The sequence below is a fragment of the Cetorhinus maximus genome, chromosome 15 (assembly GCF_964194155.1).
Source record: "Cetorhinus maximus chromosome 15, sCetMax3.hap1.1, whole genome shotgun sequence".
NCBI classification, from domain to species: domain Eukaryota; kingdom Metazoa; phylum Chordata; class Chondrichthyes; order Lamniformes; family Cetorhinidae; genus Cetorhinus; species Cetorhinus maximus.
The window spans coordinates 198180-213234 of record NC_135893.1 but is presented as its reverse complement, the minus strand read 5'-3'; the positions used below and the strand labels follow the sequence as shown (position 1 = coordinate 213234).

Genomic DNA, 15055 nt, shown 5'->3' with positions numbered 1-15055 from the left:
TGTTCTAGACTAGGCTAGGGGTCACAATCTGGTGAACACATCGCCGACATGGGTCCACAACTGGGGGAGGCAGTGACAGCCAAAGTCTCTGACACTGTGAGTGTTGCTGAATATCAGGCCCCTGCTCAATCCCATGCAGATGATGAGCCCCTTAGAGACTGTTGGAGATGCAGAGACAGGCAGGGGAACATCACGCAGAGTTGCCAGAGGCCATACACAGACTGGACCGAAGGCTGGAGGAGGCCATGCACATTCTGTCTGCTGTCATGGCTCCGGCATGCACTTGGCTGCCTCCATGAAAAGGGTGGGAGCCTCCTTGGAGACCCAGGTCCAGCAGAACACACAGTGGCTGCCAGAGATGTACTCGGAGCTGCAGTTCGTCACTCTAGTCATTGGTGCACTGCAGTAGTGGCTAGGCGAATGGGGGCGGGCACCTCAAACTCCTTCCGGGTGCCCCTTCTCCTCAAGGAGTCAGGGAGGTCCCAATGCCCACCAGCATGGAGGAGCGCCAGCAAGGCAGCATGAGGGCTTCATCCCAGGACACTTCAAGGGGAGTTAAATCCGCTATGTGAGTAACAAGGAGCACTGTAGATGCAGTTTCAGGGCTGAGAGAGTGAAGCTCTACACTGTCTTCTTAACAATAGAAAACCAGAGGCTGCCCTACACGTGTGGAGGAAGATGTATTGGGCATGTCCAATCGTTAATGGCCTGATGGTTTGTCATTTTGAGCTAACATGCAGTTGAATGAAGCAAGTAAGGAGACAATGGGCACATTAGCCTTGACTGCAGCAGAGATTGAGTGTAGCATACAAGAGGTGTGTGTGCATTTGGCTGAAGCTGTTAGACTCATATGGAGATTTGTGTGCCCTGTTTGTCTGCTTATCTAAGGTGACTGTAGACCTCGCATAAAGGGTTTGTAACCAAAGTGCATCAACATCATTGAAGGACTGGGGTTTTAGTGCATAAGATGAGAGAGTAGAATGAGCCTGTACGCTGGACTGTGAAGCTCTCCATGTGAATCTAACAGACCTCTGCAGGGTCCATGCAGGAAAGAATTCTACCTTGGCTGGGGTGTCCACAATGACCAATCACGGTTTCACACTAACATTAAGACCATCTGAGACTGAGACTTGTGGGAGTCTCTGCGATTGGAGGGTCCGGAATGGTTGTTACTCAGCAACCCATAGTGCAGCTGAGGCATTCCCAGAAGGAAAAAAAAAACCCAGTTCAGACCAGAACTCTTATTTCTCTTTTTCACTGGTGTTCCATTTTAAGGTATACAAGACCAGTATTCTTATTTACCAGTTTTTACTATTTTTTCTTCTGGGTTCTCAGTGAGTGGACTCCAAAGTAACTCGAAACTTCTCGGCATGATAAAGATGTCAAGGGATATGGGTGTACTACGTGTGTGTGGTGATCGGGTGACAGGAACACGACTGTCCCTGAACAATCTGCATGGAGGAGCGATCTCGAGGGGCCCAGTGACGTTCTCATGCTGCTCCTCCCTGTGGACCCATCGATCTGGTTCTACCTGAAAGAGTTCCCTGTCCGGTCAGTCCCCACTGGGAGCAGGTGTGAGGGTGACAGGAGTGCACCTTGGCAACTGTAGATTTGAAAGAGTTTCCAAGTTGCCATGCACATGGACTTTGTGAGGACACGGATAAAATCATTATTCTACTTACAGGTGCCTGAGGTCACAGGAGAACAGAGTGCTGTGCGGGCTCTGTATATTAGCACAGTTTGGCACATGCAAAGGATCAAACCAACTGCAGGGCAGACAATAACTAATGCAATTTAATACATCCATCTTAAAACAAGGTATATTACAGAAAAATAATATCTGGAACCAAAAAGATGCTGGGGCCTTCCAGTCAGAAGAGGATAGAAAACCAAAGGGTTCAACAAATGTGTTGGCAGCTTACTCTGCCTGGAATCTGGTAGCTATCAGATTTTCACAGGCCTGTCTGCTGCATTGTACCCCTGCTTTGGCCTCTGCATTTGGCTCAGTGACATCCTGGCCCTCGTCAGCTCCATCCCCTTCATCATCCTGCTCATCGGAGGAGATATCTGATTCCTCCATGTCTCCCTCAGCCAAGACATCCCCCTTTGTAGCATAAGGTTGTGCAGGGTGCAGCAGACAACAATGATCTGGGACACTCTGTGGTGAGTTGCACGTTCAAAGAGTGGAATCCTTTCCTATTGATGAATATGACTGGCTGTTGCCAGGGAGCTCTCAATGCCACATGTGTGCAGCCAATTTCACCCTGAACTTGCGGAAAACCTGAGATTGCTGCAAATCCCCACGTTCATGTAGCCTGGCCTTTGGGATCCAGCCAGAATTGGACGAATTGGCGCACTCTCCTGAACAGGGCATCTGTGATCTCCAGTATGCACTTGTGTGTCACTGACTGGGAGATGCCGTCCAGGTCTCCAATGAAGCCCTGGAAAGATCCACTGGCAAAAAAGGTCAAGACAGTGGTGACCTTCAATGCCACTGGCATGGAATTCCCTCCAAGTCCTTGTGGCCGCAGCTCATCCATGGAGAAGCTGACAGATGTGAACAACCACATCCTGGGATATCCAACTGTGTCTCCGGCATTGCCTTTCACTCATCTCTGGATAAGAGACTGTCTGCGATACACCCATGGTCAGGCCAATGCTCGCTGTTGCAATGCACTCTGTTCGCCAGCATCTTGACTTTCCTGAGGCCCCACTGCCTCTTGCTGCTCAGGTCCTTGCTCTTTTTGGCCCTGTGCCAACCTGCAATGGGCCCTCCTTCTTCTCATCCGGATGAGACCATTACCAAGGCAGGGTCACCTGCAGCATCGATGCCTCAGTGGATCTGTGAACACTTCAAGTCATAAATGTAGTGAGCATATGCTTTACAGGTTTCCCTCTATCTCAAAGCCACCAAGCCAGCGCTAAGCTCTTCACCTGGCCTCTGTCTAGACGTGGCATCCCCACTCCACCCCTTCCAGGTAAAGGACATCCTGGAGGACCAGAGATGGGTGTCCCTGTCTTTCATACATGACTGTGTATGAGACATTGGTCTTTGACCGAGCTGATGAGCAGGAAGCCTCATGCTGACACTAGTCAGCTTGCTTCCACTACTCTTGAGACTCTATAGAGAGACCATTGCCTTGGCAGCATAGAAAGACTAACGACAGAGCTCTTGTCAACCATGACCATTCACCCATTCATCTGGGAGGTTGGAAACTAGAAGTTGTGAATTAGCTATCATCTAGCCATGGCCCATGGAGGCATCATACCGCATCCCCCACCCTCCCCACCCCCCGTCTTTCATCCCTGCCTCTGCAGCCGAAGGCAAATCGCACAGAATGAACGGCAGCTCCACACCTTGCTGGATCTCGATGGTATGAGACCCCTGAGTCCAGAACAAACCTGCTGCCATATGGACTTCCCCATAGAGAGGAGAACACAACCGAGCATAGGTGACATCCAGTTTCCTTATGATTATTAGGCTGTCCCTTTAGTCGGACACTTGTGCTGATCTTGAACTTCACCCACGTGAGAAGCATTCCCACTTCAAGGGAGCACATTTACTGACCAACTGACCAAATCATGGTCAGATTTGAAAAATGGTGCCTGTCACCCTTGAACTTCCCCCCATTAGCCTAGACCTTATGACCATCCATCTCCACAAGCCTTCCCTCCCCTCTGTGCCGACACCCGTTACCGTTCCCATGACCAACCTGACTCTGCCCCTCCCATTATTCCACCTGCCTGTGTAATCTGCCTCTGTGACCCCCACTGAAATCTTCACTGACCAGGCCATCACCCTGGACCCGCCACCATACCACATGCCACAACTCCTTTGACTATGACTGTTTCCTCGTTGGACCAGTACCCTGAGTTCAACCCCCAGGGCCCAACAATCAACACCATTGACCCTGCCTCTAAGACGCTCCCCCAGACAGTCTCTCCCCGTCTTCCCCAGACAGTCTCTCCCCGCCTTCCCCAGACAGTCTCTCCCCCTCTTTCCCAGACAGTCTCTCCCCGTCTTCCCCAGACAGTCTCTCCCCCCCTTCCCCAGACAGTCTCTCCCCGCCCTTCCTTAGACAGTCTCAAACTCCTCCCAACCTTCACCTGCTCCCCCTGTCCAGCCTTGACTCCACCCTAACTGCCCCTCCACCCTTCGTCTGCCTCCTGTCTCTAGCCCTGGTGCAGCTTGTGTGCTACTGGCACCCGATATGAGTGAAGTTGTACCCGGTTGCCAAGAAGGCTAAAGCAGCGTCTACTAACCTCAGAGTCACAGATGAAGTGAAGCTCGCCAGGTGCTCGCCACTTATATACTGTGGTAAAAGTGAACACTCTAATTTCTTGCAGACTGGGAAATTAATTCAGGTGAGGTGGCCTTTTAATGAGAATGCTTGACATACTAATGTATACAAGATGGCTTCCCCCGATATTGTTCATCAGGAAGCTCAAACTGCCTTTAAAGTCCGAAGAACAAAATTCCTACAGTTCATCCCAACATCAGGAAACTGATTTTTGACCTCTTGCCAAATGAAGTTCCCCTGCCCGCCACATTTCCCATTGCTGGCGGGGCCAGCAGATTCTGCCCTGTGCAATAACCTGCTCACTGACAGAGCTTGGGTTCCGCCAGGGTAATTCAGCTCCTGACCTCATTACCTTGGTCCAAACATGGACCAAAGAGCTGAGCCCAAGGCCAGGATGTTACATCCGGCGGCAGGCGTGCACCTGAACCAAACAGGCGTGAAATGACACGAGCTGACATTGGGCTTGCAGCCTGTCATCACGCACTCATGCAATACTTTGCTTGGTGGATACGCACAAAAGTTGGAAGAGTGCCTGCCGACAATAAAGATAGCAATCAAGCACATTAACTGCTCAACTGTCAGCGATCTTTCGTGGCCCGTTCAACCTTACGTTTGGTGGATGGGCCAATCGGCCAGGCAGACTTTACATTTTTGATGAAACTTCATCCAAGGACAGGGTGAAATCTCCGTTAGGATTTAAAATAAAAATAAATATCTGGGGACTGCTTTTTTTTTATGACATCTGCTTTCAGGTGCTTGATTGTGCTGCATTGACATTTTTTACAGCCTTTTTGGGCTTTCTTTTCCTAATGAGAGGTCTGCAGCTCCCTGGAGCAGCTGTCTGCCTTCAGAGAGTTCACTGGAAGTGTTCACCAGCACCCGCGGTGACGCTGGTGGCTGCTGTCTTCCCACCCCCAACGGCAGTGCTGAGCTTTTCTCCAAGCGCATTGCGTGCTGTCTGGCCCTTAATTGACCAGCCAGCATAAGATCGCGGTTGGGGGGCCGATCGCAGGCAGACACGCATTTCACATCCGCTTCCTGACCCGCCGATCGTGCACGCCCAACACGCACAAAATTCTGACCCTAGAGGTGAAGTGAGGGTGATGTGTCCGGGATGGGAGGAGTGCGTGTATGATCTAGCCCCATTACATTAAAAGTGTAATTTTCTCACCAAAATAGCCAATCATCTATTTCCCCGACTGGTGCCCAGAATAAAAGTCTTCAACCAGGCTTCTTCCAATAAACTTAGCACAATCGTGATGGCATTTTGATGGCATTACTATCACTGAATCCCCCACTATCAACTTCCTGGGTATTACCATTGACCAGAAACTGAACTGGACTAGCCATATAAATACTGTGGCTACAAGAGCAGGTCAGAGGCTGGTTATCCTGCAGTGAGTAACTCACCTCCTCACTCCCCAAAGCCTGTCCACCATCTACAAGGCATAAGTCAGGGGTGTAATGGAATACTCCCTACTTACCTGGATGAGTACAGCTCCGACAATACTGAAGAAGCTTGACACCATACTGGACAAAGCTGCTTCATCAATGGCCATCCCACCATCATAAGGTCAGAAGTGGGGATGTTCGCTGATGATTGCACAATGTTCACCATTCACAACTCCTCAGATACTGAAGCAGCCCATGCAGCAAGATCTGGACAACATTCAGGCTTGGGCTGATAAGTGCCAAATAACATTCATACTATACTCAGGGGTATTGAGTATAAAAGCTGGGAAGTCATGCTGCAGCTGTATAGAACCTTGCTTAGGCCACACTTGGAATATTGCGTGCAATTCTGGTCACCACATTACCAGAAGGATATGGAGGCGTTGGAGAGGGCGCAGAGGAGGTTTACCAGGATGCTGTCTGGTCTGGAGGTTATTAGCTATGAGGAGAGGTTGGAGAAACTCGGATTGTTCTCACTAAAGCGACAGGGATTGAGGGGCGACTTGATAGAAGTTTACAAAATTATGAGTGGCATGGACAGAGTAGATAGTCAGAAGCTTTTTCCCAGGGTGGAAGAGTCAATTACTAGGGTACATGGATTTAAGGTGAGAGGAGAAAACTTTAGAGGAGATGTGCGGGGCAAGTTTTTTACGCAGAGGGTAGTGAGTGTCTGGAATTTGCTGCCAGAGAAGGTGGTGGAAACAGGTACGATAGTGGTGTTTTTCAAGAGGCAGCTTGACAAATACATGAATAGGATGGGAATAGAGGGATACGGACCCTGGAAGTGCAAAATGTTTTAGTTTGACAGGCAATATGATCGGCGCAGGCTTGGAGGGCCGAAGGGCCTGTTCCTGTGCTGTACTTTTCTTTGTACACAAGTACCAGGCAAGGCCCACCTCCTACAAGAGAGAATCCAAACATTTCCCCTTGACATTCAATGGCATTATCATCACTGAATCCCCCACTATCAACATCCTGGGGGAGTTACCATTGACCAGAAAGTGAACTGGATTAGCCGTGTAACTACTGTGGCTACAAGAGCAGGTCAGAGGCTGGAAAATAAATGGCTCATGTCCTGACTCCCCAAAGCCTGTTCACCAACTACAAGGTATAAGTCTGCAGTGTGGTGGAATATTCTCCACTTGCCTGTAGGAGTGCAGCTCCAACAACACTCAACAACATCAAGAAGCTCGCCACCATCCAGGACAAAGCAGCGTGCTTGATTGGCACCCCCTCCATCAGCTAAAACAGTCATTCCCTCCACCACTTTAGTGATTGTAGGTGAAACCTTTCCTACAGCTTTTAGGGTCACGTGATTGTACTGATGAATCAGCCCTAAGCATGGGTAATCTTAGGGGCGGAGCTTTCTAGTCATGGACCTGCTTCAAGCATGTAGCCTCTACAAGTTATAAAGTAATAAAGTTATCTGCTTCAAGTAAGAAACCTGTCTGGACATCAAGTTTATTACAATTGGCGATGAGGATAAATAACCCCGATGCTGCACCTCGCCTTTTGAATGTGAGTACATTAATTCTTAGGGAAAGAAAGAAAAGTATACTGACCAGTCATGCCAATCTTCAGCAGAATTGACCCTTATGACACATCCATGGAAAACTAGAGCCAGTATATAGAGTGCCTAAGTTTTTATTTCATGGAGAAAGAAATATTAGCAGAGGAGAAGCAGAAAGAAATTCTTTTAAGAGTCTGCGGGAGCAAGATATAACCTCACTCATAGTCTGATGGCCCCAAACGCGCCCAATTCTAAATCTTTTAATGAGCTATTGACCTCGTGAAGAAGCATTTTCAGCCGAAGCCATCGGTAATTATGCAGAGTAAGGGCCCCTTCAATCGTAATGTATATTGTAAAGTTGAAACAGTTGACTGATCACTGCAAATTCGGAGATACCCCCAATGACATGTTGCGGGACCGGTTGGTTTGTGGCATACACGACAACACCGTTCAGCGCCATTTACTTGCAGAAGTTAATATTGATTTGAAGCACACCATGGAAATAGAGCCAGCAATGGAAAGTGCTGAGAGGGACTCACAGGCTTTGCAGTGTGCAACATGGTGCCGTCCTTCAGTTGGGGTGGGAACCTACCACTGGGCGTGATGCGAAAACCAGAGAGGCGGCCGTGAAACAGGAGACAGTCTCTACTGCTCGAGAAATGAAAAGGCATAGTGGAAACATTTCACCAGCAATTCAGAACTTAATTTGTTACCAATGTGGGGGTAACCATGTACCAGAAACCTGCAGATTTAAAGAGGCAGAATGTCACTACTGCCACAAAAAAGGGCATGTAATAAAGCAATGCAGGGCGAGATTGAGACAGCCACTCAGACAGCAGACCAAGATGATTGAAGTGCACAATATAACTGAAGCAGAAGCTGCAGATATTGATATCTATTCCCTACACAATGTCAAAGTAGTAAAAACTGAACCAATAACCGTCACCCTTCAAGTGAATGGGAAGCCTCCAGTCATGGGGGTAGATATGGGAGCCTTGACCACAGTGGCAGGAGAACACACGTTTAAATACTCAGCCACTGAATCCAGAGCAAACCACGGCTCAGCTGAAGGTATACACTGGACAGTCAATATAGGTGGAAAACATTGCCACAGTACCTGTGTCCTATTGGCAACAGAAAGCCCAGCTCCCAGTTATCATAGTGACAGGTGAAGGACCTAGTCTTCTGGGCTGCGATTGGTTATGAAAAATTTAGCTCAACTGGTAAGAAATATTTCCAGTGAGAACAGGAGGAATTCCTGAGCTGTTAAGGAAGTACGACAGTGTATTTCGTGATGATTTGGGAAAGATAAACAGCGTACAAGCAAAAATATATGTAGATTCGGAGGCAACACCCTGGTCTTTTAAGGCCAGGCCTGTGCCTTATGCCCTAAAGGAGAAGGTAGATGCAGAATTGTGCCACTTAGAGAAGCTGGGCATCACCCAGCCAGTCCAATTTTTGAAATGGGCAGCACCCATAGTCCCTGTGATGAAACCAGATCAAACTATTCGCATTTGCAGAGGCTACAAATTAACTGTGAACAAGGCTGCTAAATTAGACAAATATCCTATCCCGAGGATTGAAGATTTGTATGCTAAGCTAGCTGGAGGAAAATCCTACACCAAACTGGACATGAGCCATGCAGATAAACAGCTAGAGCTGGACAGCAGGTCTAGAGGGTAGGTAACAATCAACATGCACAAGGATCCGTACCAATATACACACTTACCCTTTGGTGTATCATCTGTATGTGCTGTCATGGAAATATAATAATTTTCATAACATTATCGTGATTTATTGTAAAAGTAAGATAATAGTGGGGTTTGGATTAGTTTCTCTGTGTGAGGTTGTGTGTGGCGCGGGGATTTAATTAAATTAGAGGCAGCTAGTCTGGAACTTTTGAGTGTTCAAAAGAGAAGCTAGGTTTGAAATGCTAAATATGTAAACATAGCTGAAGTTTAGAATGTGAGGGGTGAGGAACATTTTCATTTTTAAATAAACCAGAATAGTGAATTTCAAAGAGATGGTGAGGTGTTACACCTAGCCATAACAGACTAAACCAAACCGTGTGTTTAATTTTCCTAAAAGATTACTGATAATATGAGTACTATGAAAGATTTGTATTATGGAAAAAGTAAAGTTGCAAGACATATTGGAACAATGGGATTTACATGAAAAGGAGAGAAACATGTATAAAGGAGATGAGGTTATATGTAAGGTGAAGGCATTCTAAGATAACAAATGTGAAAAGCCTCCAGCCTCTATGTACCAAGCTGCTGTCTACAGGAACCAAAGCTAAGAAAGCTCACTGTAAATATCACTGCCCAGGGTATTGTGTGCTTTGCCTGGATCTGTTGAAATTTATTTGTTTTTACTGTTGCCTGAATGGAGGTGTAACTGGGAATCAGATTAATTAGGGGAGCTAGGAGTTATCATAGTAGTAATTTGTAGACCTATGCATGTGCTTAAAATCATTTCTTTTATTAATAAATGTTTAATTTATTTTTGTAAAAAAACCTCTAAGACTTGGTGGACTTATTACTACCGAATTCAAGGCACATATCTCAAAATAAAAATACAAATTGCCAAACAGTTCCAGGACTGTCACTGACCTCATCTCCTCTGGAGAACTTCCCTCCATAGCTTCCAACCTCATAGTCTCCCAAACTCGGACGGCCCGCTTCTACCTCCTACCCAAAATCCACAAACAGGACTGTCCTGGCAGACCGATCGTATCAGCCTGTTCCTGCCCCACGGAACTCATTTCTTGCTATCTTGACACCATTCTCCCTCCCCTTGTCCAGTCTCTTCCCACCTACATCTGCGATTCCTCTGACGCCCTACATCATATCAACAATTTCCAGTTCCCTGGCCCCAACCGCCTCCTCTTCACCATGGACGTCCAATCCCTCTACACCTCCATCCCCCACCGGAATGGTCTGAAGGCTCTCCGCTTCTTCCTTGAACAGAGGCCCGAACAATCCCCATCCACCACTACTCTCCTCCGTCTGGCTGAACTTGTTCTCTCACTGAACAATTTCTCCTTAAACTCCTCTCACTTCCTCCAAATAAAAGGTGTGGCTATGGGTACCCGCATGGGCCCCAGTTATGCCTGTCTCTTTATGGGGTATGTGGAACATTCCTTGTTCCAGTCCTACACAAGCCCCCTCCCAAAACTCTTTCTCTGGTACATCGATGACTGCTTCGGTGCTGCTTTATGCTGTCGTCTGGACCTGGAAAAATTTACTAATTTTACTTCCAATTTCCACCCCTCCATCATTTTCACATGGTCCATCTCTGACACTTCCCTTCCCTTCCTTGACCTCTCTGTCTCAATTTCTGGTGACAGACTGTCCACCAATATTCATTACAAGCCTACCGACTCCCACAGCTACCTCGACTACAACTCCTCACACCCCGCTTCCTGTAAGGACTCCATTCCATTCTCTCAGTTCCTTCGCCTCCGTTGCATCTGTTCTGATGATGCCACTTTCCAAAACAGTTCCTCTGACATGTCCTCCTTCTTCCTTAACCGATGTTTTCCACACGGTGGTTGACAGGGCCCTCAACCGTGTCTGGCCCATCTCCTGAGCATCTGCCCTCACACCTTCCTCTCCCTCCCAGAACCATGATAGGGTATCCCTTGTCCTCGCTTATCACCCCACCAGCCTCCACATTCAAAGGATCATCCTCCGCCATTTCCACCAACTCCAGCATGATGCCACCACCAAACACATCTTCCCTTCACCCTCCCTGTTGGCATTCCGTAGGGATCGTTCCCTCCGGGACATCCTGGTCCACTCCTCCATCACCCCCTACATCTCAACCCCATCCCAAGGCACCTTCCCATGCAACCGCAGAAGGTGCAACACCTGCCCCTTTACTTCCCCCCTCCTCACCGTCCAAGGGCCCAAACACTCCTTTCAAGTGAAGCAGCATTTCACTCGCACTTCCCTCAATTTAGTCTATTGCATTCACTGTTCCCAATGCGGTTTCCTCTACATTGGAGAGACCAAATGCAGACTGGGTGACCGCTTTGCAGAACACCTTCGGTCTGTCCGCAAGCATGACCCAGACCTCCCTGTCGCTTGCCATTTCAACACTCCACCCTGCTCTCGTGTGAAGCTCAACGCAAACTGGAGGAACAGCACCTCATCTTCTGATTAGGCACTTTGCAGCCTTCCAGACTTAACACTGAGTTCAACAATTTCAGATCATGAACTCTCTCCTCCATCCCCACCCCTTTTCCGATCCCCCTTTTTTCTAATTTTTTTAAATATATATTTTTAAAATATTTTTTTCTTTTCCCACCTATTTCTTTTATTTTTAAATTTATTTCCATCCATTGTTTTATCTCCATCTTTTAGGCTATTTCGATCCCTTCCCCCCACCCCACCCCCACTAGGGCTATCTGTTCCTTGCTCGTCCTGCTTTCTACCCTTAATGTCCCCATTAGCACATTCCTCAGCTAATATCACCACCATCAACACCCCTTTATCCTTTTGTCTATGACAACTTTGGCAATCTCTTCTTTGCCTCCACCTATCACTGGCCCTCTATCCAGCTCTACCTATCCCACGCCCCTCAAACAGCTTATATTTCACCTCATTTCTATTTTTCCTTAGTTCTGATGAAGAGTCATACGGACTCGAAACATTAACTGTGTTCCTCTCTGCAGATGCTGTCAGACCTACTGAGTTTTTCCAGCTATTTTTGTTTGTATTTGAAACAGTTGTGGCAGTTGTTTCAAGTTTCCCTCTGTGATTTGAGCAGCTCGGCATTTACCAACAGCCATGCCATAACAAATTCTTTGTGGGATATATTTGAGATTCCTTGATTGGTTTGGAGTTGGTGAATCTTAAGATTACGAGTACAAGAAGCATTTTGAATTCAGGAGTCGGTGTGAGGTATTTGTTTGAAAGTAGTGAGACTGCAATATAGCTTTGACAGTTGCTAAGGCTTGTCTGAGAGTTGACGTGACTTTGGTTGGTTTACAAAAGGGAACTAAAGCTAGGTTAATGGAATTGGCAGATAAGTTACAATTAGAATTATCTGCAGGGTTAAGGAAATCAGACATTATTGAAGGTATAGCACAGCATTTGAAATTGGAAGGAATACCCAAGAGACTGAGTTCCCTTAGGGGTGGTTCATTGGAATGGGCGCAAATTCTGTTGCAAATTAAAAACTTGGAATTGGAGGCAGCAGAAAAAGAAGAGGAAATAGAAAGAGCGTTTCAAAGGGAATTAAAAATGATGAGGTCAGAAAGGCAGGAAAGAGAAAATGAGAGAGAAAGAGAATTCCAGTTTAAGATGCTGGCAGTTAAAAAAATGAGACATCAGAAGGTGCAGAAGAGCTTATTTCCAGATCAGTGGGGAGATGTTTAAATTTGTTTGAAGAAAGAGATGTAGAAGCGTTCTTTATTTTATTTGAGAAGACAGGTTTGAAATGGCCCTGGCAGCATAATCTAGGTTGGTAGGATAGAGCACATGAGGTCTATACTTCACTGTCAAATAAAATGTCAGTGAACTATGATGTGCTCAAAAAAAGGGCTACTTTGAGTGCATATGAATTGGTTCCTGAGGCACACCAGAAGAAATTTAGAAATATGAGACAACAGCCTGGGCAAACTTACATTGAGTTTGAGAGAGTAAGACAAAGAAATTAGAGAAGTAATTGTTTTGGAAGAATTCAAAGATTCAATTCCTTTGGTATTGAGAACTCATGTGGAGGAACAGAGGGTTGAAATAGTAAAACAAGCAGCAGAGATACCTGATGATTATGAGTTAGTTCATAGAGCTAAATCCTTTTTTTGTCACACTTTTAAATCAGAGAAGGATAGAAAATGGGAATGTGAAAGGAAGGTGGGTAGTCAGGGAAGAGAAGGGGTAGGTGGAAATTCCCAGTAAGTTTTCTCTCAGAATAAAAAGGTGAGTAGAGCTGAGAGTAGAAGTGACACTCAAAAATTGAGGTGTTTTCATTGTAATAAAGTTGGACACACAAAGTCAGTGTGTTGGAAATTACAGGGGAAATCTGTTGGGATTATTGCGGTGCAGAGAAGTTCTGGAAGTAAAAGTATTGTGGGTTCTGGGGGTCGGAACAGGAAAAACCAGTGGTTTGTGGACAGGTAAGGCAAGAAGAATCAGTGATAGGTAAAGAACTGGGAATGTGTTCACAATTTACCCAAGGGAGTTCTGAGGAGCAGGTTGCAGAAATGTTTAAAGCTTTTGTATGTGAAGGGAGCTCTTTCCATGTCTACAGGATGGAGTAGATAAAGATATTAAAATTTTAAGAGATGCCAGAGCTAGTCAATCTTTAATGTTGTGGGATAGTGATATTTGTTGTTCAGAGGGAGAATTTCAGGAACAGGTGACAACAAGTGGAGTTGATGGAGATGCTAAACCTATTCCATTTTGGAAGTTAAATTTGAAGAGTCAGTGGAAAACAGCTGAGTGTTGGAGTAGTGGAAAAAATGCCCATTGCATGGTATTGCTAAAATTTATTTTAGGTAATGATATTGCTGGGTCACAAATGTGATGTAGTTGAGCAGCATGTTTTCAACACAAGTGTTGCAGAAAGAGCATCCTCGATTGTTTGCAGATTGTGTGGTAACAAGATCATAAGCTCACAGGTTGAAACAGGAAGGAGATGAAGTTAAAAGGCAGGGAGAAGGTGTTGAAATTAAATTAGCTGACACTGTCTTTGATAGTTCAGGAAGAAAAATGGAAGGTCATTCTGCTGAGGCATTTAGCTCAGGGCAGTTGGTAGAGTTACAGAAAAAGGATCCACAATTAAAACAGTTATATCAGACAGCTTACTCAGAAACAGAGGCAGAATATATTCCAGAATGTTATTACTCTAAGGGTAATGTGTTAATGAGAAAGTGATGGCCATATCAAGTTTCAACAGATGAAAACTGGAGGGAAGTGCATCAGATTGTTATATCATTTGGATATAGAAATGAGATCCTGAGAATAGCTCATGAAATTCCAATGAAGGGACATTTAGGAATTAGAAATACACAGGCGAAAATACAAAAACATTTTTATTGGCCTGGATGGCATAGAGATGTAGTTAAATACTGTAGAACATGTCACACATATCAGGTGATAGAGAAACTACAAGCAGTGATTAAGCCGGCACCTTTGATTCCAATTCAAGCATTTGAAGAACCTTTTACTAGGGTCATGATTGATTGTGTAGGACCTCCCCCTAAGACTAAAGTGGAAATCAGTACTTACTGACAATATTGGATGTGTCGGCAAGGTTTCCTGAAGCAATATCTTCGAGAAATATTACAATGAAGAGAATTGTGGAAGAGTTTTCTAAATTTTTTACAAGATATGGTTTTCCAAAAGAAATACAATCAGATCAGGGTTCAGATTTCATGTCACAGCTGTTTAAGGAAGTGATGAACAGTTTGGGGATAAAACAGTTTAAGTCAACAGCTTATCATCCTGAATCACAAGGGGTTTTGGAAAGATGGCATCAGACTTTAAAAACTATGATGAGGGCCTATAGTCAGGACTATCCACAGGATTGGATGGTGGAATTCCATTGCTGTTATTTGCTATTAAGGAATTGGTAAATTACCTGACCCTGAACTGCCATTGTCTATGGGTGTCCCTCTTGCTGCAGTTCCTGATCATGTCGATCCAGTGCATTAGGGTTAGATTCTCCCAGTGGGAGAATCTCAAGTCCTAGAGCTACGTTGCTCTAACTGAATTAGAAAACCACCTCAGAGACTTAATCTATAGTCACATGACCTGCGTATATTTGTATATCTTGTGGATTA

At 45.7% G+C, this 15055-nt stretch overlaps 1 long non-coding RNA gene across 1 annotated transcript in view; it reads right to left on the bottom strand.

The window, feature by feature from the left end:
• The window catches only part of LOC144691157 (uncharacterized), a 46629-nt gene extending 37611 nt beyond the window's left edge, over positions 1-9018 (bottom strand). The window contains exon 1 of the long non-coding RNA XR_013579043.1: positions 8989-9018. This is a non-coding gene — a long non-coding RNA (uncharacterized LOC144691157). The remainder of the gene's footprint in view (positions 1-8988) is intronic.
• Positions 9019-15055: the final 6037 nt, after the last annotated feature.